The sequence below is a fragment of the Xyrauchen texanus genome, chromosome 39 (genome assembly GCF_025860055.1).
Source record: "Xyrauchen texanus isolate HMW12.3.18 chromosome 39, RBS_HiC_50CHRs, whole genome shotgun sequence".
In the NCBI taxonomy this organism is placed as follows: domain Eukaryota; kingdom Metazoa; phylum Chordata; class Actinopteri; order Cypriniformes; family Catostomidae; genus Xyrauchen; species Xyrauchen texanus.
The window spans coordinates 24027388-24054184 of NC_068314.1; the positions used below are offsets into that span (position 1 = coordinate 24027388).

Here is a 26797-nt window from a genome sequence, read left to right on the forward strand (position 1 = left end):
TTTACTTTTATGGCAAATACTTTTTATTATGCATTCATTTTCACAACAAGGGAGAAATCACATCAAGGAACAGTGAAAGAGAGAACAATTACTACCATTGTTGGATGCTTATTATATAATGAAATTGGATTACTTCTTTGCAAATTAACAACATTCCATTTTAGAATATGTTTTTGAAATAATTAAATTGCCATAACCAGGGTTCCCTATCTGTCACTCACTCGATATTGTGTTGATGTAGTGACACTAGGGGTTGTACTTGTGAGCCCCAAACTCAGATAAGGCCAATGAGAACAAGCGGGTGGAATTTGCATGCCACTCCCCCAGACATACGGGTATAAAAGGAGCTGGCTTACAACGACCCTTTCACATTTTTTCTTCAGAATAGAGCATATGAGGAATCCACTGCCATTCCATTCACCTCTGACTACGAGAGCAAAAGCAAGAGTGTTAAGACGGCTGTAGGATATACGGCACATTACAGAGGGTTCTCCCCTTCTTGCACAGATAAGTGCAGAGAACGCCCCTGGGCGCTTCAGCAGCCATAATTGAGCGGATTAAAAGAGTATATTTTCTCTATAAGAGTAGCACTGATGGAGAGCATCTTTTTAAAGATGACTTTCCACTTATGTGTAGTTTCTGGATGCGGTCGTTATCTATCCGCCTCTGATGGCCATGATCACTTTCTCACATGTATGGGCCTTAGGCATGCTGAGGCAGCATTCATGGATGGTTCATGTCCTCGTTGCTGTCTCGGCTTTCTTTCTTCAGAGGGAAAGCCACTCCAGTTGCTCCACGCCCCGGTTCAAGGCCATGTCAGTTAGTGCTGGGGGTGAATTGGGGCTCTCAATGGGAGTGGTTCCACCAGGCGAATCCCCACGAACCTCCCATTCCCCTGTACACTCGTTTGGCACAGTCGAGTTCATGGATGAGTCAGTTGGCTCACCCCAGGGCGAGTTTAATGTCTCATTCTCATGTGCACCTGTGCCCACAAAATTCCTGAACTGTAAGTTCACGTCATCCCTGATGGCCAAGGCTTACAGTGTAACTGGAGAGGCTGCTTCCACCCTGCATGCCATGGCCCTCCTGCAAGTCCACCAGGACAAGGCACTGGAAGACTGCTAAAAGGTAGTCCTGACCCAGGAGTGATGCAGGAGCTTCGCTTGGTGCCACCTGTGGTTTAAACTTTTGGACCGGGTTCGCTTTCTTGACGCCCCCATCTCCCAGGTTGGCCTGTTCAGCGACACTGTCGAGGACTTTGTCCAGCTGTTCTCTATGGTCAAGAAGCAGATGGAGGCAACACATCTTGCCCCAGTGTGTTTCATCCTTCGGGCCGCCAAGATCCCACACCCCGTCTGCTCATTGCCGAGGGCATCCTCCTGCGACAGCAACACTGGCTCCACCTCATTCCACGTCAACTGTTCAGACCTGGCATAGAGCCCCTCGCAGGAAGCTGACACCCCAAGACAGCTTTAAAGCCTCCCTGAGACGGGCGACCCAGGGGTGAGAAGACCTGCTGTAAGTCAGGAAGTAGTACACAGACTACTCCATCCCCCAGTGGAGGGCCAAGAGGAGAATCTTTTGTTCCCTTTTGTTTTGATTTCTCAGCACACACTAGGGGTTGCGGCACCCCCATTTTCACGTTCCATGTGCCATCATAAGCACACCCACATTCAGGCCATTGTGATGGACCATGAAAAATGGTGACGCAGAAACGCATTCTGTCATGTGTCTGGTATCAAGATTGGTTCGCGGCGGAAGACCTGAAGAACACATACTTTCATGTCTCGATTTTGCCTCGACACAAACCATTCCTTCAGTTTGCCTTTGAGGGCCAGGCATATCAGTACAAGGTACTCCCCTTCGGTCGGCCCCTGTCACTTTGCATCTTTTCAAAAGTCGCAGAGGCAGCCCTTGCCCCACCAAGGGAAGTTGGTGTCCGCATCCTCAATTATCTCAACGACTGGCTGATTCTAGCTCACTCTTGAGATCTATTTTGTGCGCACAGGGACATGGTGCTCAGACACCTCAGCCGATTGGGGCTCCAGGTCAACTGGGAAAAGAGCAAGCTCTCCCCGGTGCAGAGCATCTCTTTACTCAGAGTGTAGTTGGACTCAGTCACTATGACAGTGCGTCTCACGAGCGAGTACACTCAGTTTGTGCTGAATTGCCTGAAATCATTCAGTGGAAGAACAGCAGTCCCACTGAAACAATTTCAGAGGCTTCTGGGGCATATGGCATTCTCGGCGAAGGTTACGCTGCTCGGGTTGATGCATTTGAGACTGCTTTAGCACTGGCTTCATACTCGAGTCCCGACATGGGCAAGGCACCACAGTACGCATAACATGGCCATCACGCCGATTTGTATGCATTTTTATGGGCTGGGGTTCCCTTACAATTGTGTCCAGAAGTGTTGTTATCACGACAGACACCGGCGCCATTTGCAATGAGCATGCAGCCTCAGGCTCCTGGACAGGACCTCGACTGCGTTGGCATATCAACTGCCTCGAATTGTTGGCAGTATTGCAGGCTCTGAAGAGGTTTTTCCTTTAGACTTTGATGCCGAGCCAGGCGAGAGATAACCCGCAAGTGTCTCTTCAACCAGCGACATCACTGAATACCCTGAATATGGAGTGGTGGTGGTGTAGTGGCTAAAGCACAGGGCTGTTAATCAGAAGGTCGCAGGTTCTAAACCCATGGCCACCACCATTGTGTCCTTGAGCAAGGCACTTAACTCCAGGTTGCTCTGGGGGGATTGTCCCTGTAATAATTGCACTGTAAGTCGCTTTGGATAAAAGCGTCTGCCAAATGCATAAATGTAAATGTAATGTAAAATGAATACCCCCATGAATCAGCACCCACGATAGTCGAATATAACAATATTGAGGGCACAAAGACACAGGAAGTATAAGGTTTCCTCCATGAGCGAGAGAGCTCGTCATGGAGGTCATCAAAGAAAGGATCCCTTCCCTTGGCCACAAGACAGAAATCTGTCCTCCAACTTGGAGCTTTTGGGGGTATCTTGTTTCTCGTGGCCATTCTAATTGAAGCCTGGCCACCGCACAAGTAATCACCTCGAGTAATTCCTCCGATGATTTCTTATCATGCACGGAATGCTCGGTTGGTAACTCAAAGTCCATAGACTCAAGAGATTCATGGTCCCCCTCATGAACCAAAGAGGTGCCAGAGCACGCTTCAAAATAACGGGAAGGACCAGCTGGATCTGGGGAGAGAGCGAGCGATAGGGACGGACCCGTCTCTTTCTCCTCAACCAGATCCATACGAGAGCCCCACGATGGAAGTGTTGGCGCTGACTCTCGGAAGAAAGCAAGACGAGTGCAAAGCATTTTGACTGAGAACAGATCGCAATGCCCTCACGTCCCAGCCCCAACGCAAGTGCAACATGCTCTTCCCCCAAACATACAAAACAAAACTGGTGTGTGTCCCTCTCAGTTATAGAGTGTAAACAAGGGAAAACACACCGCTTGCTCTGTCTTTCAGTCCTTTTTTTTTTTTTTTAAAGAGAAAGGTTTCTCTGCACTGCACAAAATCTAAATCCTAACAGAGGAAAGTAGAAAGTTTCTGACAGGCTCATGAAGCACAATACACACAGAGTGATCTGAAGACAAAAGATCTGACGGTGCAACTGTGACACATCTATTTATAGCCCTGCTACAGGTGCATCCAATGATGTCATCAGCAAAGGCTATAAATTCTATTCAATTTCATTGAGGTTTTGCACACATATTCACAGCTTGTCACACCTAAAGTTGTTTCCAAAGCGCTAAATCAGCGCAGCACCAAAGTGTAGCTTTTTGATAGGGAACCAAGATGTTATGACACCTAGACTAATATAAAGTCTGTGCATCTCAAATTTAGTCTGCTAAAATATCTGTCCTTGGTCCTGAAATTAATTGACCTACAATTAAGAGACTTTTAGTTTTTTTGGCCATTTTAATAGTTCAACAAACACTGATCCGTCAGGTTGATACATTAAAAAAAAAAAAACGAATCTTTAGAAAACTTAAATAAAAGAATAAACAAATAAAGAATTAACAAGAATTCCAGTTATTTCCATTTAATTTGCTTAATTGTATTTTTTCTTTTTACTGACCCCAAACATCACATGCCTTGAAATCTACTACATGATACATATTGACATACATGTAACAGTTGTGTTAAATCTTCGAAAATATCTGACTGGGTTTTTATTAAATCAGAGGAACATAACACAGAATTTAAAGGGAAAATAAAAGTTTATTTAAAAAATAGTTAACTATTGTTAATTATTACTATTATTATTGTATTTAGTAATATTATTAAAAGTACTATTGCTATACTTTAGGGTCCAAACATACAGTCTTTCTCAACAGAAAATGTAGATTAGGAATCCGCTGATGTCAACATGCTATCTACCAAGTCTACAATCTACAGTATGTGCTGTCCATGGTGCTGAAAGCCAGCCCAGTACAGTGTAAAGCATTGCTGCTATCCATGGTTCTGAATTGAGACTACTGTATTTAAGATTGCTGCCCAAGACAGAAGACCTTAGCGCAGCCCTTGCTGACCCTGGCTTGCTGCAGCGTATGATCACTGGGACATCTCTTTACTTGAGTGATAGCATGGGCTTACAGCAGGCTGTCGAGTCAGGGCCAATAGAGCCTACGAACAGATGTCTTAGCAGATGTTTTGTGCCTTTTCCCTCTTCGCAATGTCAGACCACTCAGCAGGGAACGAGAGCCCAATGTTCCTGGATTCTGTGTAGTGGTTCAGAGGAGCATAAATTATTCAGCTGTAATATTGTCCTTGTGTTTGTTTTGTTGGGCAATGAGAGAATGCATGCAATGAGTTGTGGTAAACCAATGCACTGAACAGCAGAGGTCAGAGACTCTTTATTAAAGGTGTTATTTTTTGGTGTATAAATACCTTCTCCGATCCCATCTCAATAAGCAGAGACAACTATATGTGAGCCATAAGTATGCTAATTTTCTCAAACTGTAAACAGTGTGTATATTTGTGGAATCTAAAAAAAAAATCCTATTTTTGTTTTGAGATACTTGTCCAGCCCGATGCAACAACATTGACTCAACCAATAGCTTGAGTTATGGATGGGAATTGCTGTTCAGTCAACAACAATCAGGGGACATATTCAGAAGGCTGTTTTAAAAAATAAATAAATAAATATACAGTGTGTGTGTGTATATATATATATATATATATATATATATATATATATATATATGTATATATAGCAACTACTCGAATGATATTGAATATATATATATTCAATATCATTCGGTAGTGCTAATTCCACAGGAATTACTCACTTCAACTTTAAGCAACGTTATTTATTGCTTTTAAACAATTGTTCTATAAACAAGAAGTTAATATTGTGTCAATTTTAGACACACTAAAGCCAGTTATTTTGTCTATTTTTGCTCTGGTAATGTAAAATGGATCCAAACAATGTCTCAGAGAGTGTCTGGAACGTTTAAACATACAAGGGGAGTGAAATAAACAGCAAAAATCCCTCTTGGAACACTGCTTCTCCAATAAGATTAGAAGACTGGAAATAACTGTTATATACGTTGATCAACAGCCGCAGATGTGCAAATCATTGTCTGTTACATTCAATTTATGTAAAGATAAAGCAAATATTTCATAATTCATAGATTTGTGGTATCTCTGAATTGGTTTTCTTTTTTCTTCTTCACCCAATATAAATAATTCATGAATAATGGTCATTCAAATACCCTGCTGGTAAAACATATCATATGTAAAGTGTGCAGAAAGTATGCTTATTATAGGTTAGGCTGTACAATTTCAGCTGTTGTGTCTGCATTGTAATTTGAAAATCCTTTATTTTTGTTGTACTGGCATGCTACCTGCTGGGAAAGATGAAATTAAGCAAAGCTGAGGTCTTTTGAGATGTATTTGAGGAGAGCATCAGATATACTGTATCTACCAAATAAAAAGTATATAAAAAATATAAATAAAATAACAAATAGAAAGACATTTTAATTGATATATTTGATTGTTTTGCTTGTTGATTTCTCACGAATGCACTTTTTTTTTTTTTTATTGTCTCTCTCCTGTTCTGTCTGTTTCCTCATTCTTATCTGGTTAGTTTCAGATATGGAAATTCATTCTAGGATCTCATTTTCTTTGATTCTGAATGAGACACAACACGTAATTTGATGCTTTTAAGGCTCACAGAAACATTTCTTCTATGTCTAATAACAGCAGAGCAGGACAACCGGATTGATTAAATCTGGGGGAATAGTATGTGTACCTGAATTGTAGCCTCTGGAGAACACACATTGTGCAGTTTTATTGAGCAATGACTCTATTTTATTTATTTTGGATAAATTCCCCTGGTTGGGAAATTAATCAATGAGGTGCTGGTGGACATAAAAAGAATCACGGCTTATAAAAACATAGCTTTCTTAATTAGCCTTCTGCTCTGCTGAATTTTTTCTTTTATTTTTTGATTGCATAATTTTGTTAACCTTTTTTTGCCGGCACATATCTGAGGGTGAGATAACAGAAAATATGTGGCAACTTCAAACAATTTTTACATGTTAATTTTAAGTTGTTGACAGGTGGTTTTATTCACATGGAAAGAACTGTGTCCCCTGGGTTATTTAGAAAACTTGTTGAAGTGAAAAGAAGCCTTTGAATAGAAATGTAGTCATTTGCATATTTATTTAAATGTGCCACAGCCATGGGACCCATGTAGGAACCTTTAATTAACAAATACTGCTGTCAGTAAGAGAGACGTCCTCTGTGCAATGTCATCAAAAGCATCACATTGTGTCCTGTCTCTTCCCTTGGTCTGCATTCTCTGGATCTCTTTCTTTTTGGCCCTGTTTCTTTTTTTAAAATAATTTATTCTAGCTTCTGTTCATGCAAGAGTCACACCTAAAAATTATAGATATAAACAATGCACACTGACCTACCTGGAGTACATCAGATCAGAGGCAAGGTTGTTTTAGTTGTTTATTTATTTATTATTTTTTAATTCATTCTTTCAGCTGATCATTTCTTCATTCACTCATAAACTGCCCTGCTAGGTGACTTGGCTTCATTATATCTAATAAAGCAATAAGTCAATTGAGGCTTTGCACTACAATAATTTTACCGTGGGTATGAACAGGGGCGGTTCTAGGGTCAGTGAATATTTGGAGCTTAGCCAACATCTCTGTGGAGCTTTTGATGAAATATCAGAATATAATGTACTTTATAAAAAAAGTTTTAATGTTACATCTGTGTGGTGTCATTAATAAATCTTTAAAAATGATCGAAAATAAAACTAAAAGGTCCTTCTAACTTTTGCATCAGCCACAGATATGCTCAAAGGTCAGAATTTGCATGCTTTTTAACACGATAAAAAATAAAAATATTCTGTATACATATATACATATACGTAGGGTGACCAAACGTCCTGTTTTACCAGGACATGTCCTGTTTTCACGCCCTGTCCTGGCCGTCTTTTTTGTGTCTTTGATAGATAGTATTTTGTAATAACAATTTTCTATCCATACAGAGGCATAGCCTACTTTAAATGTATTGAAATTAACAAGGCATCTTTGAGTAAAATTCGAGTATCATTTGAGTATCTCATTGCCGGGCCGAGTGTCCTGGTTTTTGTAATCAAAATATGGTCACCCTACATGTACGTATATTATATACAGTACTTTATATACTGTAAATTGTCCCTTTTGCATTTCCGTAGTTCAACGAATATCACGTACAGTACAATTGTCAGTTTTATTGCCTTTTATTGATTTGTCAAGTTAGTTTAGAAGATAAAAATCTGTAAATAGGCTAAAATAGGTGCTCACGAGGAAAAATAAATAGTTGCTAGTTTTGACAAGTTTGCTATAGGTTCATGGTATCATGAAAGAAAGTAGCAAACGTCCTGGCTTGTGACTTAAGGTTTGTGAATTCCTCGAGCACATCTGTTTATATTACTCTTTGTTTTCAGGGTTATATATTAAAATATTTTGTACTTACTGCATCTGGATTGAGGAGGTCAGTCCATTTTTCCATATCTCAACTCACCAAGACAAGGCATTTTGACCGCTCACACGCAAGTCAGGAGCACCGTTCTTGCATGCGTGCACATACAGTACACAGCAGCTGCCATAAAGATAGCATGTGGGCCTGAATTGAGTTAGTATTTGGGGTTATTGATACTGCAGAAAGACCGGTCTCATTCATATGTACATATATTACTTAATATTAAAATATATTTATATTTTATTATCAACTTGTTACAAAGCACTAGTCCCTCTTACATCACTACATGATGATAAAAACATTCAGGGCTTTACTGAAAACATTTGTGGCTTAAGCCATTGTAGCACAGTCAAATTGTTTTCATGCAGATTTCCTGTTCGCTTTTACTGTCTACCACTGGTCAATCAAAACTATACCCCCACCCCAAATTCACACCATTAATTTAGCCTGTGTTGCTGTTTTGATATGGATGGGATGCTCAAGAAAACAATATTTTAAAAGTGCCACACACCCACAGTCTTTACACTTTACTTAGAGATCAATCTACTGTATGAATGGCTTCCTTGTAGTATCTCTGCATATAAAGCTGGAAAGAAGAAAGTATTTTGACATCGAAAACATTACACAGCTTTAAGGCTAACTTGCACTGCTCAGCAGTGGTTTGTGGAACGATCAATGAGTAAGCGCTATGATTCATTGGCTCAAATTGATTACATATAATTTGTTTGCATTTTGTTATTCTCCCTCTTAGAAACAACGTAGAATATTTTCTCTCCTAATTTTTTTTCCTGACATTCACTTTGCACATGCTCTGTGTAACAGCTCATATCGCTCTCTCATTGAGAATTTTATCATTTACAATGATTAGTATGTTCATATTAGGGACTTTTATGCATCCATGCAAAAAGAAACATTTACATTTACATTTATGCATTTGGCAGACGCTTTTATCCAAAGCGACTTAAAGTGCACTTATTACAGGGACAATTCTCCCGGAGCAACCTGCAGTTAAGTGCCTTGCTCAAGGACACAATGGTGGTGGCCGTGGGGATCGAACCAACAACCTTCTGATAAACAGTTACGTGCTTTAGCCATAAACAGAGCATCACATTTGAATGAGAAGAAAACACCACACACTTATGCATTTGAAGAAGCTTTACATATCAGTATTATACTTTAAACAGTGGTTTATGTGCCTGATGAGTATCTTTATTACGTGTGCTTGAGGTGCTTTTTAAGGCAGTGTTCAATAAAGGAATGCTTTACAGCAGTGATGGACTTGCCAGCACATTTCTGCATCTTTGAGTTGATCCTCATGTGTTCTCTTTACTTTCTGCCCTTAAACCAATGTGCATTTGGAATGCACTCAGGCTGAAAATTGCTTTTTCTGCCATCGCTATCATTTGATTAGTATTCCAGCTAACAGACATGCAAATAAAACAGAGGGTGCATTGCACTCCAGACAGAAACGTGGCACTTGGTCAATAACATTATGGAAATGTTGCTTCTACTTCTTCATCTCTTTGTTTTAGTGTGATAGTACTGCTGCCAAAGTGCACAAGGGCCTTAAGTTGAGGAAATTACTCAGACTATCGGCTGCTGTCACTTTCAAACGTTTCTCTATTTCGGCACTTCTTTCCATTTACCGTGGTTAAAATGTCAGTCTCATGTTAAACTGAACATTTCCTGTCATTGCGGCTGTAATGCATTTGTTAAAAAGTCTTTTTACTGTGTATATTTCATGATGAACCCTTAAGAAGTGCTGTTGTGAAGGAAGCAGCTATTTTTTTGTTTGTATAAATTTTTTGATAGACTGGGGTGGGGTTTTAATAAGTTTTACTTCTTCCCACTCCATTTTCAAGCATAAGTGTATAAGTTAATATTATTGTGTATCTTTTCTGTTGTCACACTATTTTTGCTTGAAATAAATAAATAAATAAATAAATAAATAAATAAATAAATTGTGTAAATTTAAACTTGTAATGGAGAAAAAAGTTCTTATACAATAGCAATATTAACTTAACAACAATCCACAGCTTATTCACTATTATTCTATGGTGCACATTGTTCAAATGCATGAATGTTCTATTTTTTTCATTCAATTTTGTATTTACTTTTTGTTTTTTATAGGTCCAATTATAACAAAAATAATGAATAAATAAATACATAAAACAGGACATTTTGAGATGAGTAACGCAATAGAAAATATATATGTTCCAAAATTGTTACCGCCACTTTATTCTCTCTGTTGTACTAACTGCACACACGCTACAACTAACAAACATTTGGCTAGTAGATAACTTGGTGATAAAGCTCAGCTTTGTCCCCAAGTTATCGTACAAGCGGAGACACGTGGTAAACGGGCAGACGCCATTAACCGGCTTCTCTCCTCCCACATTCTCGGCCATATTCTCTGGCTGGAAATCTCGTGTTGGTCTACCTATCATTATGAGGACTTTCCATAGACATAAAGATTTTTATACTGTACAAACTATAGATCCTATCCCCTAACACTACCCCTAAACCTAACCCTAACAGAAAATGTTCTTCATTTCTACATTTTCAATAAAACATCGTTTAATGTTTTTTAAGCTATTTAAATTATGGGGACACTAGAAATGTCCTCATAAACCACATTTATAGCATAATACACTTGTAATTACCAGTTTGTAACCTAAAAAATTGTCCTCGTAAACCACATAAACATGCCCACACACACACACACACACACGTTGGTCTACCTATCATTATGAGGACTTTCCATAGATATAATGACTTTTATACTGTACAAACTATAGATTCTATCCTCTAAACCTAACACAATCCCTAAAACTAATCATCCCAGAAAACCTTCTGCATTTTTACATTTTCAATAAAACATTGTTTAGTATGATTTTTAAGCGATTTGAGTTATGGGGACACTAGAAATGTCCTCATAAATCACATTTATAGCATAATACCCTTGTAATTACTAATTTGTAACTTACAAAATTGTCCTCGTAAATCACAAAAACACGCACACACACACACACACACCTCCCTCATGTGTTATAGGCTTATTTTGATTACCATATCTGATCGTCACTGTTTAGTTTGTAGTTGTAAGTCGGAAGTTTATTGACTGCATTTTATCGATTATTGGTGAAATATATATATATATATATATATATTATTTTATTTATTATTTTTTGCCATTTCAAATATATTATTGTATACCTTCACAATGCCTCCACCTCATAACTGATGCTAGTTGACAATTTATATGCCTGTGGAAGCTTATATAAATAGCACCACACTATAATTGCGGTAGACACACATTCTGAGACAAACTGTAATGTGCAAGTTGCATTTGGCTAGTTTTGTTAAAAATGTGATTATTCATGTTTAGGATAGGGTAAGGGGTGCTTAACAATTGTAAAAGAGAAGAAAGGTGTGCAGGGTTTAAATTTTTGTAGATTTTTGAGTAGAGCTCTATTCTATCTGTGAAACAGACCCACATCTATCTTTTGATCACACTTTCTCTGCTATTAGAGTACAGCAGAGTGCAGCCCAGTATTTACAGAACCATCTATTCCTAATGTTATTTATTTAGTGTAGCCCTTCTGCTGTTGAGCTGGTCTTCACCTTGCAAGAGCCTGGTCCATAAATCCTGAGAGACATGGCCACAGTTTAGCCTCTGCAAATAGGGAATAATTTTACACAGCAAGAATTTACAATTGTGCCTCTCTGCAAGCCCTCTGGCCGGAGTCCATTCTTAGCATGCTGAGCATGTGGATATAGGTGGCCTTAGCTAGCAGCAGAATTTACACATACCGCCACCATATAAATGGGCAGTTATGAGAAAGGCAGTGTGTTTGCTTTGAGTTGGAATGTGTGCGAGTGTGTGCTTGTGTTTTAACAACAATGTAAGATAAAAAAGCAAGGTGCAGAATGTTCTTATGACTAGATCCTTCCTATTGAAGCCCTCAGGTGTGGTCTTAAAACACCCTTTCAGTTAAAACAACTTCAAGTGGTTATTTTACCAAACATCTGTAGAAGTTTAGCTGGGGGCACACTGTACACATTTTATGGTCCTTTACAAATGCTACTTGTCAGACTGTATGATGAGATCCCAGTGAGATATTTACTTAAAACCATGATACACTCTGTGACATCATGCCAGACTATACAATACAAATTGTATTCTAGATTTTGGTCCCAATCCCAATTTGGTACCAATTATCTCATCGCTCTCTTTGAGCCCAGCACAGCGGTTCCTCTAAAACAATTCCAGTGGCTCCTGGGGCATATGGCATCCTCAGCCGCGGTCGCACTGCTCGGGTTGATGCATATGAGACCGCTTCAGCACTGGCTTCAGGCTCGAGTCCCAAGATGGGCTTGGCACCGCAGCACATACCGTGTGATAATCAGCCCTCCTGTCACAGAGTTTCAACCCGTGGATAGACCTCTGTTTTCCGTGGACAGGAGTCCCCCTAAAGCAGGTGATCAGACATGTCGTTGTCACAACAGACACCTCTCAACTGGGTTGGGGCACCGTGTGCAACGGGCACGCTGCCGCTGGCTCCTGGACAGGGCCCACATTAACTGCCTAGAGTTGCTGGCTGTATACCTTGCCCTGTTGAGGTTTCTCCCACTGATTCAGAGCAAGCATGTCTTGATTCGTTCAGACAGCACCGTGACGGTAGCATACATAAATCACCATGGCGGTGTGCGCTCTCTTCATATGTCACAACTCGCCCGCCATCTCCTTTTGAGTCTGCAGTGACTCAGGTCACTGCGTGCCACTCATATCCCTGGCAACCGCAACATGACGGCGAATGCAATGTCGCGACAGGTTTCGCCCAGCGGAGAGTGGAGGCTCCACCCCCCGGAGATCCAGCTGATTTGGGGCCGATTCAGCATGGCACAGGCAGATCTCTTTGCCTCCAAAGACAACATTCACTGCCCGCTCTGGTACTCCCTGACAGAAGCTCCCCTTGGGACAGACGCATTGGCACACAGCTGGCCCCTGGGGCTGCGCAAGTACGCATTTCCCCCAGTGAACCTTCTTGCACTGGTGCTATGCAAGATCAGGGTAGACGAGGAACAAGTCACCTTGGTGGCTCCTTATTGGCCCACCCGGACTTGGTTCTAGGATCTTACACTCCTCGCGACAGCACCTCCCTGGAAAATCCCACTGAGGACCTTTTTTCTCAGGGACGGGGAACACTCTGGCACCCACTCCAAGACCCCTGGAACCTCCATGTCTGGCCCCTGGACGGGACATGGAAGATCTGAGTGATCTACCATCTGCAGTTGTAGACACGATCAACCAAGCCAGAGCTCCATCCACCAGGCAACTTTATGCCATAAAGTGGCAAATTGGTGTTCTTCCCAAGCCAAAGATCTGCATAAATGTGTAGTTCGGTCAGTGCTTTCATTCCTGCAAGAGAGGCTGGAGGGGAGGCTGTCCCCCTCCACCTTGAAGATGTATGTGGCCACTATCGCAGCCCACCATGACGCAGTGGACTGCAAGTCCGGGTAAGCACGACTTGATTATCAGGTTCCTTAGAGGCGCCCGGAGACTGAACCCTACCCGGCCAAGCCTGTTCCCCTCCTGGCATCTCTCAGTGGTCCTCTCGGGCCTTCAGAGACCCCTCCTTCGGTTGGGGACCTGCAAGCATTCTCTGTCAGCGACACCTGCCTGGAGTTCGGTCCGGAACATACTCTTTTATCCTGTGTCTGTGACCAGGCTACGTGCCCAAGTTCCTATGTCGCCCTTCAGGGATCAGGTCATGAACCTACAAGCACTGCCCTGGGAGGAGGCTGACCCAGCCTTTTCGTTGCTGTGTCAGGTACGTGTTTGTGTATCTATTTGGACCGCACGCAGTGCTTTAGATGTTCTGAGCAGCTCTTTGTCTGCTTTGGTGGATGGCGGAAAGAGAACGCCATCTCCAAACAGAGGTTAGCTCACTGGGTCATTGACGCCATCTCTCTGGCTTACCAGACCCAGGCCATGCCCACTCCCTTGCGGGTTCGAGCACACTCGACAAGAAATGTTGGATCCTCTTGGGCACTGGCCAACGGCACCTCCCTAGCAGACATCTGCAGAACAGCGGGCTGGGTAACACCCAATACATTTGCAAGATTTTACCATCTCAGGGTTGAGTCGGTCTCGTCCCGTGTTTTGTCAGGTCCGAGCCAGTAGAACTCCGTAATGCTGAACAACTGACCGGGTGTTCCGCCTGCACCCAGCGCCCTTCACCAAGTTGATCTGGTGCACTTTCTCTCCCAGATTAGCCACTAAGCGTCGCTTCCTGGATGTTCTCCTCTGTTTTCTGTACTGGGGTAGGGCTCCACAGGCTTAATTCCCTCTTCAGGCAACTCCCTGTGATGTATTTTCCGTGGTACGGTCCCCCTGTTGGCGGACCCAGGTCTCCTTTGGGCAGTCCCAATGTCCCCAGAGGTTACAACAGTAACCGTGACAATTTTCAATGTGTAATTTTCTGATAAACTTTAATATTTACTTTTTCTCTGTGTATGTGGAAATATGTGATTGAGGGCATGTAATGATCTGTATGTTGCGCATGGCTCCTGCAGGTGAGAAAGCAAGACAGAAGCCATTAAGCTATCATTAAAACATGATCATCATTAAATGAGAATTTGCCTTCCCCTAGGTCTGCTGATACTCCAGCAACTAATCATAAAAACATAATAAAAGTCAATTAAAGAACAATGTAATTTTAAACACCTAGGATGCCACACTGAGGACCAGGGCCCTCGTCAATTTTACAGCCTAGACATCTGCTGAGGGTTTGTGTTGAGTCTTTGTGTAATTTCTCTCTGCAAGGATGTCAGTGTGGTTTTTTTTTTCATTTGACGCAAAGCAATGGAGCTACACACGTTCATTGAATAGTGCCTAATGGATAACAGATGATGTATTGGTTTGGTCATATCTGGATTGGTATGATCTAAAGGATGGTCTGAACAAATATACTCACACACACACACATTCATCTAACAGATAGAAATTTGGTTTCAGTCAAAGAGTGTTTATGGTTATTTTGAAAAACTGCATTATTCCATAACGTATTGTTGTGCGAGATTAGCTATTTCCTTTGGGAAAGTGACTTACAGGTCTGGGGAGATTGGAACAATGTCACCTTGTTACTTGTTTCTTTTGGTGAAGAAGGCTGTGGTATTTGCTGTTTCCAAGCACCTTTACAAGTCATACAACTGAATGTAAAGGATCTTTTTGAGTTCTGTGTTAATCCAAACAGCACACACAATCCCAAGGATACAACAAACACGCAACACATGGTTACTTTTCAAGTTAAAATAACTTGTCAGTTTATGGTCAGTTATTTTAAATAGTTTTGGGAGAGAGATTAGTCATATTGAAATAAATGGGCTGGAGTCTTTAAAGTCTTTTCATTGTTGAGAAACGTAAGATAATCAAAACAATGTAGTGGTGCATTTTAATGCAACATCTTTTGCTTCGCTTTGATTTGATTATCTTTAGTTTAGATTAATTCGGCCTCTTCTTTAACCATTGAGGGTCAATGTAAAGAAGCTCAACATTTATTTGTGCATTAAATTAAAGACATAAAAATTTGTACAGATAAAAAAATATATATATCTTCACCGATATGAGTTTGTTCTATCAGGAAGACTTGCAGACTTGAGTGAGATTTAGGATGACATTTATTTGATGAATATAAAACAGAAAAGTAATGTCTCTCTTTGGACATTGTGAGCAGACTTATAAAGCAACAGCTTACATATGATTGGCTGGGAATTACGCAGCTAATGGTGCGATGATGTACAGCTGCTAGTCTTCCCGCTAGATCTAGGTTGCGCTTACATTTCTATGAAGTTATTCACTATAGACAGAAATTATGTACATTAAGGCTATTATGAACTTCTTATAATGACCTTTTCAATACCTTCTGTCCTACTGTATTTCAAAGCAACTTGAAGATGTTCATATATATTTCATAAATATCTCATTCTCAAATCAGCATCCTGGAATTCAAAACTACTGGACGAAGTAATTCATTATGCCTCCTCTGCCTTTTTGGTCTTGCAGAACTTTCATTGCCTTTGCAACTTTTTTGAAAAAAAGTTAACAATTGATAACAAAAGTAACATTATTGTATTATATGTGACTATATATATGACTTCCCCTATAACATCTGTTTACATTGACATTCATACATTTGGCAGATATTTTATCCAAAAGTGACTGAAAGTGCATTTGGAATATACAAATTATCAGTCCTTGTGTTCCTTGGATATCAAACCCATGACCTTACCATTGCTAGCGCTATACACTACCAGTTCTGCTACAGGAACATTACACGTTTCACCAACGCACCGGCATCTTACATAGTTGTCATCACACTCTCCTTTTCACTCTTTTATGCAGTGGTTTTGATAATATATGTAAACATTTGCTAATCAATATTATGCCACAGAGCACACAAGTAGCTTGAGCCTGTAATTAATTATCAAAAAATAAAATGATAATCTATAAAAAAAGGTGGGGTGGGGGTGTATTAATTTCTAAGAAGCTTCTCCACTATAGAGCACACTAGAGCAAAAAATGCACAATACAATAATATTGTACCCATATGCCTTTTATGATGTATTAGGAAAATGTCAATCTGCATTGAGCTGTTTAGAACAATAAAAAACAAATGTATGTTGTGTGACAAACACTTGAACTCAAGAGAGATGAGTGAATTCTCTACATGAAAACCACTGCCATTGTTCTCATGGAAATCAGTAACCTGCTCTTTGAAAATCAATTTGCATGTAAATTGTGGCAGCTGAGTGTTGTATCATAAATCAGAAGGAAAATTAAGGAGATATCTAATTTTATTTACTTCAAATGACTTGGAGAACAAATAAAATGTCTCTATTTGTATTATGAATAAAGTGTGCAGGACTGCATACTGCTTACTAACATTTATGCTGCACATTGCATATTTATTTAAATGCAACCTTCTGCATCACCAAATATATATTCTTTAAAGCTTATCCATACGTTTGTAGACAACATTTTGCATTGTGAGAAATAGCTCCCATGCCAGTCAGCTCTATTTGTATTCTGCAAATTTCTACAATTATAGTAGGTCATTTAGATGTTACAAGTTAATTAAATATGTATAATATGCACAAATATGCACATACAGAACACTGTTTCTTTCAAATGTAGTTCCAGCAGTATGATGTGCTATTTTAAACACAGCAGGTGTGTGTGTGTGTGTGTGTGTGTGTGTGTGTGTCAATGAAGTTCTTACAGTATGATTAATCTCTCAGGAGATGGCTACTGCTGTTTATTGGCATGAGCTTGACATGGCTACAATCTTTCTCATATATTTGATTTATTACACACCAAGACTGTATGAATGAGAAGTTGGTATGTGAGCTACCAAAGTATTTGTAATCTTCAAAGTGCGCATATGGCCCCACCGCAGGCATGTAATATACTCTCATGAGCATCTCTGTGTGTAGGGAATGAGTCTAAGCCCTGTGGGTAATCGCACTTCAGCAAATAACTCATCCTGGGGAGCTTGTTTGCTTAAAAACAAAAAAAATTCTACAGATTTTTGGATCTTCAATGCTCGTATTGATGTTTTTTTGTATTGTAGTGACAGTAAAGTACAAGCGTGTTTATGTTCCCATGGCATTAACTACTTTCATAGTAGCAACTTAAGTTAAATAATCTTTGTCTAGTTTAATATTGCTTAACATTATTAAACATTAAATTGTGTAAAAGTGCAATGCCCATTACATCAGCAGGGAGGCATCTATAGCGGTGAGCATGGCCATTGTTGTGTGAAATTAATCTGTGTACTGTACAAACTTCACCGGCAACCCAGGTAAGTAATTCTGTTGGAAAAAAAATAAATAAGAAAGGAGCTTACTTTGCGCTAACTGAAATGAAGCATGAGCATCATTCAAAGATAAAGTGAGATGCAACATATTAGAAAAGATTATTTGTGTAACGGTGTGCAATCCATATTTTAAAACTTTGTGTCAATAGGGAAAGTATATCAAGATTTAATCAAATCTTGAGTTAATCAAATCTTGAGTCCTGCATTTTACAATCAATGAGTGGAAGATGCTATTGCTGCACCACAACCACTATATCAGTTATATTTTCTACCACCACTGCTAGTATAGCTACTACAATTACTACCTTTACTAATGCTACTGTTACTGCCACTACTAAGTCACGATAGTTTACTTTAATTAATCTCCTGAAATGAAAGAAAATATAGTGTCTGCAACAGTTAAAACATTTAGCATATGACAGGGCTTTACAAAACCAACACAACACACATCTGTATCAAAATAAATACAGAAAATGTACAATTATCACCTTCATGCAAGTGAGCTAGATGGGCTATATAGGTGTGTATTGCATATTACACTTAAGTAGATACTGTAATGCAAGCAGGGAGAATGTCATGGTTACTAATGTAACCGCCGTTCCCTGATGGAGGGAACAAGACGTTGTGTCGATGTAGTGACACTAGCGGTCGTTCCTGGGAGCCCTAGACATATCTGATCTTTGAAAAAAGGCCAATGAAAATTGGCGAGTGGAATTTGCATGCTACTCTAAAATACAGGAGTGACATCTGCATTCTACAACTGAATTAAAAATTCAAATTTTCCCTAAAAATTCTAATTTTCATAAATTCCACGCAGTGCGCATGGAACCAAACTGATCAACACGTGATCAAAAGAGCGTGTAAGATGTGTCCATCCAATAGGAATCCACGCGATCATGAATTTTGCACAATGGACTTCCAGTGGCAAAGAATTTCCTTACGCTGATTTTGTCTCGAGTTTATGTTTGGTGAACTTTGACAGGTGAAATCGCTGCGTTGACCAATAGGAAGTTGCTTGGTTTGGTGTTGACCTCTGTGTTGGCTGTGCTTTGTAAACAGCTACACTGAATATTCACAATGGTCAAGGATACAATTTTAGCAGTGAGTTGTTAACTCAACTATTTTTAACTTAAGTTTCACTGAGTATAAAGTGCAGCATTAAAAAAGGCTGTTTGACAGTTATTTTTTGCTGGTTTCACATGCGCTCAACGTCCATCCACGTCATCTTTGCCAGTAGAATTTTGATGTGAGAAGGTGTGTGTGATCCTCGCCTTAAGGAGGGAAAGAGGAGACCACATGACATTGAAAATGTGCATTGCTGATTGGATAAAAAGCCTTTTTAGGGCAGGACCAACCCCAAATCTACAGTTTTGGAGTTTTCAGGTTTGCATCCTGTAGCAGGACGGAGGGCAGGGCCAGGTCGTGATCCTACACACCCGGTCCCGGGTTTCGGCACCAGTGTAAAGGGATCAATGGAAAGGAGGAGGCGAGAACCGGCTTTTCAATATAAATAATAGTGTAATGATAAACTTACCACATAAACACACACATGACGGACATGTCCGTAAATGATCTCTCTCTCCCGCACGATCCCCTGCAGTCGACCTTTATCCCTCACGGAGGCATAATTAGCCTAATACGGGACCGGGTGTGTAGTATCACGACCCGGCCCCGCCCTCCGCCCTGCCACACATCCATTGCATCAACATACATTGCATCCAAGTACTTCTCGTGCTCTTAACTTCCATGTGTTTGTCCATTGCAGGAGCCCTCATGTTTGAGTTGTTAGAACAGTTAAAACATCTAGTCTGAGCTTTCTTCTGCTAAGCTCTGAGGCTCTGCTTGGTAATTCTATCATCTGTGCACCAGAACACGATCAACTTCTGACTAAATCAATTCCAACTTCATCCTAAATCCGGACCATCGACCACAAACAAAGACTTGAAACAAACAAAGCCTAAGGACTTCTAAGCAACACGCAAGTAGTAAATCCAGACTTTCGCTAATCTGGTTTATTATGTAATTTGGGTAAACTGATCTCATATCGAAGCGTATCAAATAAAGTTCTGATGGGTTCATTCAAGGGAAGTCAAGTCATTTTTATTTGTATAACGCTTTTCAAAATACACATCATTTCAAGTCATATTTCAAGTCAAAATATTTTTATTTGTATAGCCCTTTTCAAAAAGATACAATTTCAAAGCAGCTTTACAGTAGATCAGGCATTAACAGAAGATAAAACTGTAATGTCTATAAGTCATCATTGTGTAGTTTGATAAAATACGATTGTGAATTGTGTTTAAAAATAAATGATTAAATTATAATTGTATTTATAACCCCAGTGAGCAAGCCGAAGGTAATGTAGGTTAATAGGAGAAAAATAACCTTGGGAGAAACCTGACTCACTGTGGGCGCCAGTTCCCCTCTGGCTAACATCATGAATATAATGCCAATATTACTTATGTATAATGCAAGTCATGGTTTAAAATAATTAAACTAAGTAAGTGTTAATTAATACACACATATTAACAGACATTAACAGTAAAATTCTAACATTGTACAAAATTAATGATGACAAGTTTGAAGTCATCATCGGTCCGTGACCTTCAGCTCTCACTGGATCGCTTGGCAGTCGAGTGTGAAGCAGCTGGGATGAGGATTAGCACCTCTAAATCTGAGGCCATGGTTCTCAGCAGGAAACCGATGGAGTGTGTACTCCAGGTAGGGAATGAGGTTTTGCCCCAAGTGAAGGAGTTCAAGTACCTCGGGGTCTTGTTCACGAGTGAGGGACAATGGAGCGGGAGGTTGGCGGAGAATCGGGGCAGCAGGGGCGGTATTGCACTCGCTCTATCGCACCGTTGTCACGAAAAGAGAGCTGAGCCGAAGGCAAAGCTCTCGATCTACCGGTCAATTTTCATTCCTACCCTCACCTATGGTCATGAAGGTTGGGTCATGACCGAAAGAACTAGGTCGTGAGTACAAGCGGCCGAAATGGGCTTCCTCAGAAGGGTGGCGGGCTTCTCCCTTAGAGATAGGGTGAGGAGCTCAGTCATCCGTGAGGAGCTCGGAGTAGAGCCGCTGCTCCTTTGCGTTGAAAGGAGTCAGTTGAGGTGGTTTGGGCATCTGGTAAGGCTGCCCCCTGGCCGCCTCCCTAGGGAGGTGTTTCAGGCACGTCCAGCTGGGAGGAGGCCTCGGGGAAGACCCAGGACTAGGTGGAGAGATTACATCTCCACACTGGCCTGGGAACGCCTCGGGGTCGCCCAGTCAGAGCTGGTTAATGTGGCTCGGGATAGGGAAGTTTGGGGCCCCCTGCTGGAGCAGCTGCCCCCGCGACCCGACTTCGGATAAGCGGTTGAAGATGGATGGATGGATGGATGGAAGTTTGAAGTCCTAAGAGGACTTTTCTGGAGAATGTATAAAAATCTAAACAAATTAGAAGATCCATTCTTTAATTGCATTGTATGAAAAGGCAGATTGTGCAAATGCTGAAATTCTTTTAGGAATTCTGCAATCTTTTTGTGCAGTAGATCTAGAAACCCTTGTCATCTGTTCTGAACAAAGATGTACAAATATTTTAAAAGGGGGAGGAGCAATGTTATGAACTATTTTAAAAACAAACCTTACATTTGAATAAACAATTACATTTTCAAAGCTTAATAACCTGTATTTATTTTATATATCGCAATGATGATACTGCAAAGATCTCCTATCTAATACTTTTATGGCCTGTTTATAAAGTAATATAATGGGCTTTAAAGTTATCTTGTTTGCTTGCGACCAACAAGAAATACAGTATTTAATATGAGAAAATATCATTGCATTCAAATAAACCTAAACATAAAGATGTTTAGTGTCTAAACATCGCTATATTATATTTCAATGTATTGGTCATTTTTTTTTACATGTTTTTTAAAAGAAAGTGTTGAATCCAAAATAACCCATAAATATTTCACTTCTTGTACATAATGAGCCTATACACAATGTCCTGGGGAAATACATGTTCATTTATACTTTGCTTATAATTTAATGAAGTCTGTTGTTCTTGGCTTTGAGTCCATTTCTTATGGGGGAAATATTGCTCTGGAATGCAGTTACTAACTTCCCCCATTTGGAATATTGCTGGGGGTCCACTCTTTGCTTGTTCAGTGGCAGCAAAGACAGTGTAAAGGCTTGATAATGATCAGTGAGGGAGCAGACATAATGGAGTCAGCTTGGGCCTACTTGGACCATTGCTTGTTACAGTCTAGAGACATCTGATGGCTTATACATTAAATAATGAATAATTGTGGGTCTGATTGGTCCAGATGCTACAACTGATACGTGCCATAATTCCAGCAGGCAAATAGCAAGGTGACAGGGTAAACACATACATGCGCTCGACCCTGAAGAACAAGTCTGAATGAGTGGTGCACGCCATATCCTTTTATACCCGTATGTCCAGGGCGAAGAGCGGCATGCAAATTCCACTTGCCAATTTTCATTGACCTTTTCTGAATAAAGAAAAGGTGATTGGGGCACTCAAGATACATCGACACGATAACGAGTGAGTGACAGACAGGGGACTAATGTTTAGTAACCCTACCTTTATATGATGTTTATCTTTATTTTTGTTATTTAATTTTTTTTTTCAAGTTTGACATTAATAAAAACATTTCTAAATGATTTAGTGAGAGTTTTGTGTTTAGTAGTTCGGGGAACAGACACAGTTTCTATATGATATCTTGGTGATACAGTCTCTATGTGTTGTAGTTTATGTGACCTGTGTGACGTCTCAAGGCAGCTAGCAGTCATTTGGATTAACCAGTTTGTCTGTTTTAGACTCCATATATGTTTGCTTTCCTCTGTTACAGATCATTTTCATACTTTTTTTGTTAAACTCATTCACTAACCTGTGTTCATGTTTGTCTATGTGTATTCGTTTAGCTTTATGTTGTAGATTAGTCAATAAAGTCTCAGTTGCTTTCAAAGAAAAATTGATTGTGGTATAATTTATAACCATTAATCAATAACATACTGTAAATATTGTTACCTGCATTATAAACAATATTTCAATACATTTGTGATATTACAGTATCATGCTAACCAGCTAAACCTTGACCCTTTTTTAAGGGAAGTATTAAATTGCAGTATCAATTGCTTTGACTAATATTCAAAGCTAATAGCCCACAAAACACACTTATTTGAAGCAATTTGGTGTGTTTGTCACTGTGCAATAGTTGAGTCACACACACTAATACAAATGGAAAAGAACATTTAGAAGGTTAAAGATAATCAGTGCAGATAAACTCCTCTCTCGAACCCAAACTTTCACCCCTGTGACCTTCCTGAGGAGATAATTGCATGTACAGTGTTTCTTCAAAAGACCCACTCGAAACCAGATAATCATTCTGTATCATATTTATATCCCCTGTGACCTAGAAACATTTTAAGCTAATTTCAAGGGGACATTTTTTGTGTTCATTTCTGAATAATTTCTGTAAAATTATTTTGGCTTGTGAATACATTTATCTATTAAAGGTAATAGAGTTGTGTGTCACAGAAAGGTCTACTGATTGTTATTCATGGATGACTGTATCCCATCCCACCGGTGCCAGAGTGATGCTGGAAAATTTAAGCTCCTAAATAAATTTGCTCCTAAAGCAGGATTAGGCTCACTGTTTCTCCATTTTAATGAGGCTGAATCAATAGAGATTTGCGTCCATATAAATCCCCATTGGCCTGCTAGATACCATTTCTTCAAACTTAAAATCTCTGGCCCTATTAGTCTACCGCCTCTGAGCTACAATCAGCACTCAGGAACGGCTTTGATTCGAGCTCAGACATCCCTGCCTGCCTGTGCGGATGTCTTCGCTGCATCCTCTTTTCTCTTCTCTGTTTGATTTACAGCGCATTATCACCCACCTCGCCCGCCCCTTCACGCTTAACCACACATCACTAAACACATCTCTGCCTGGCCCCACTGCAACTATATTTATGCAGCACGTAACGGACTAATGACATTCATTTGCCCTCATAGATGGAGATGTGTGAGAAGACTCCATGGAGATGTTAGCCAATAGGAAAGTTCTTTGATTGGATAATTGGTTTGCTCATGCGCGGTATTAAGAGCCGCCTGACATTCTCTAAATTCTCACTGAAAATTATGATCAATCCAAATGACATGCTGTGGGTGAAATTCTGAAGATGAGTGTTGTCAACTGTCTGACTTAGCAAGCTTTTACCAAGTGATGGATGAATTTGTGCAAAAAAACTAGGAGTTCGATTTGACATATGCCATATAATGTCAACTACTGTTACGAGCGCACCAGGCTCTCCCTCACCATCAGTCACCCACTTACTGCATCTCTACCTACCTGTTTGAATGGTAAATGGTCTGCACATATATAGCACCTTTTTAACCTTAGCAGTATTCAAAGTGCTTTACACAGAATCTCATTCACCCATTCACACACACATTCACATGCTACAGAGCTGCCATGCAAGGTGCTAGCCTGACATTGGGAGAAACTTGGGGTTCAGTGTCTTGCCCAAGGACACTACGGCATGTGTAGTCCTGTGGGCTGGGAATCGAACCACCTACCCTGCGATTAATGGACAACCCGCTCTGCCACCTGAATATGATATTCATATCTATATTACATTCATATTCATATTCATATAACATCACACACCTGAATTGTATATACCATATTGAAGAGAAGAACTAGGACTTTCAAATTATATTAATATATGTATGCTTCTACATATAGAAGCATACATATATGCTAATCATCCTTTATCAATAAGATTTCACACAGCAATTTTTACAAAAACCTTCTCTGGCCACCATACTTCATCAGACAACAGCCATTTTATTTACAAGCTAGAGGGAATCTTCGAGTGTATGAAATATACATAATTTTGTGGGCAATGTAGAATAGCAGACAGATTAGAAATATAATCTCTTGTTTAAAAGTTATGACCATTCTAGTGATTAGTGGGGAAAAGGAATAAACAAACATTTTGAATGTTAAGATACATTTCACATGACCACTCCTCAAATACTCCTTTTAAGCACCTAAAATAATGCATTGAGATTCCATCTGAAATTGAAGGAAACAATCACTGAAAAATACAATTATGTGTTCAATAAAGCACACACTTTATTTAATTTGAACAAGAATTACACACAAATTACACAGCAAATCATACAACATCAAACTATCTTTCAAACTATCTACAGTAAATACATTTTTAATAAAGAGTGCAGGAACAGAATATATATTTATATATATATATATATATATATATATATATATATATATATATATATATATATATATACACTCACCCAAAGGATTATTAGGAACACCTGTTCAACTTCTCATTAATGCAATTATCTAATCAACCAATCACATGGCAGTTGCTTCAATGCATTTAGGGGTGTGGTCCTGGTCAAGACAATCTCCTGAACTCCAAACTGAATGTCAGAATGGGAAAAAAGGTGGTTTAAGCAATTTTGTGCGTGGCATGGTTGTTGGTGCCAGACGGGCCGGTCTGAGTATTTCACAATCTGCTCAGTTACTGGGATTTTCACGCACAACCATTTCTAGGGTTTACAAAGAATTGGCATCGTTTAAATGCCACGGCCTACCTGAGCATTGTTTCTGACCATGTCCATCCCTTTATGGCCACCATGTACCCATCCTCTGATGGCTACTTCCAGCAGGATAATGCACCATGTCACAAAGCTCGAATCATTTCAATTGGTTTCTTGAACATGACAATGAGTTCACTGTACTAAAATGGCCCCCACAGTCTCAACCCAATAGAGCACCTTTGGGATGTGGTGGAACGGGAGCTTCGTGCCCTGGATGTGCATCCCACAAATATCCATCAACTGCAAGATGCTATCCTATCAATATGGGCCAACATTTCTAAAGAATGCTTTCAGCACCTTGTTGAATCAATGCCACGTAGAAGTAAGGCAGTTCTGAAGGCGAAAGGGGGTCAAACACAGTATTAGTATGGTGTTCCTAATAATCCTTTAGGTGAGTGTGTGTGTATATATATATATATATATATATATATATATATATATATATATATATACACATACATACATACACATATATATATATATATATACATACATACATACACATATACATATATATATATATATATATATATATATATATATACACACTCACCTAAAGGATTATTAGGAACACCATACTAATACTGTGTTTGACCCCCTTTCGCCTTCAGAACTGCCTTACTTCTATGACAGCATGCATGCCATTCCACTGAATTACAAGTATATTCCCCTCAATCCTACACCACCTCATATCCCCACGAGCTGCCTTGCGTTCCCATCTTTTGATATCTTTAAATTCTGCAGGAAACAGTTTACGATTCAACCTGTATGTCCCACAGGCATTAGTTCCCATTTCTAACAACTTAACCATAAGCTGGGGATGTGTAAAAATTGTCAAATCAAAAATTGTGGCCCAGGCCTTTGAATGGCTGCAGTAACGATTCAACTACATTGGTGGCAAGTCAATGACATACCCATCATGACTACATGTGTAAACATTAAAGTCGAGAGTATACCCTGAGTCTGATGTTGCAATTACCCATCATTTAAATCCCCACTGAGTAGGCTTGCCCTTCATGTATTTTTTTAAATCCTGACTGAGCTTTAGACTTGACCATAAATTAATCTATTGCGAGATTTTGGTTAGGCTGAAAGAGCTGCTGGCATTTTTGTTTGAGGTGGTCCATAAGATAATGCATCTTCCTAAGGCAATCCTGATTATCCTCTGTGGTAGGGTCTACAACATGTTGAGCTGCTAAAAGAGCCTTGTAGCGGTCACGTATCATAATTCCCCTCGCCCACGAGCCCTGAAGTG

The 26797-nt window shown here is 39.8% G+C and overlaps 1 protein-coding gene across 2 annotated transcripts in view; it reads left to right on the forward strand.

Annotated features, from left to right (window-relative positions):
• LOC127632789 (inactive N-acetylated-alpha-linked acidic dipeptidase-like protein 2) overlaps positions 1–26797 on the forward strand; it is a 373182-nt gene that overhangs the window by 192851 nt on the left and 153534 nt on the right. The gene's annotated exons all lie outside the window — the stretch shown is intronic.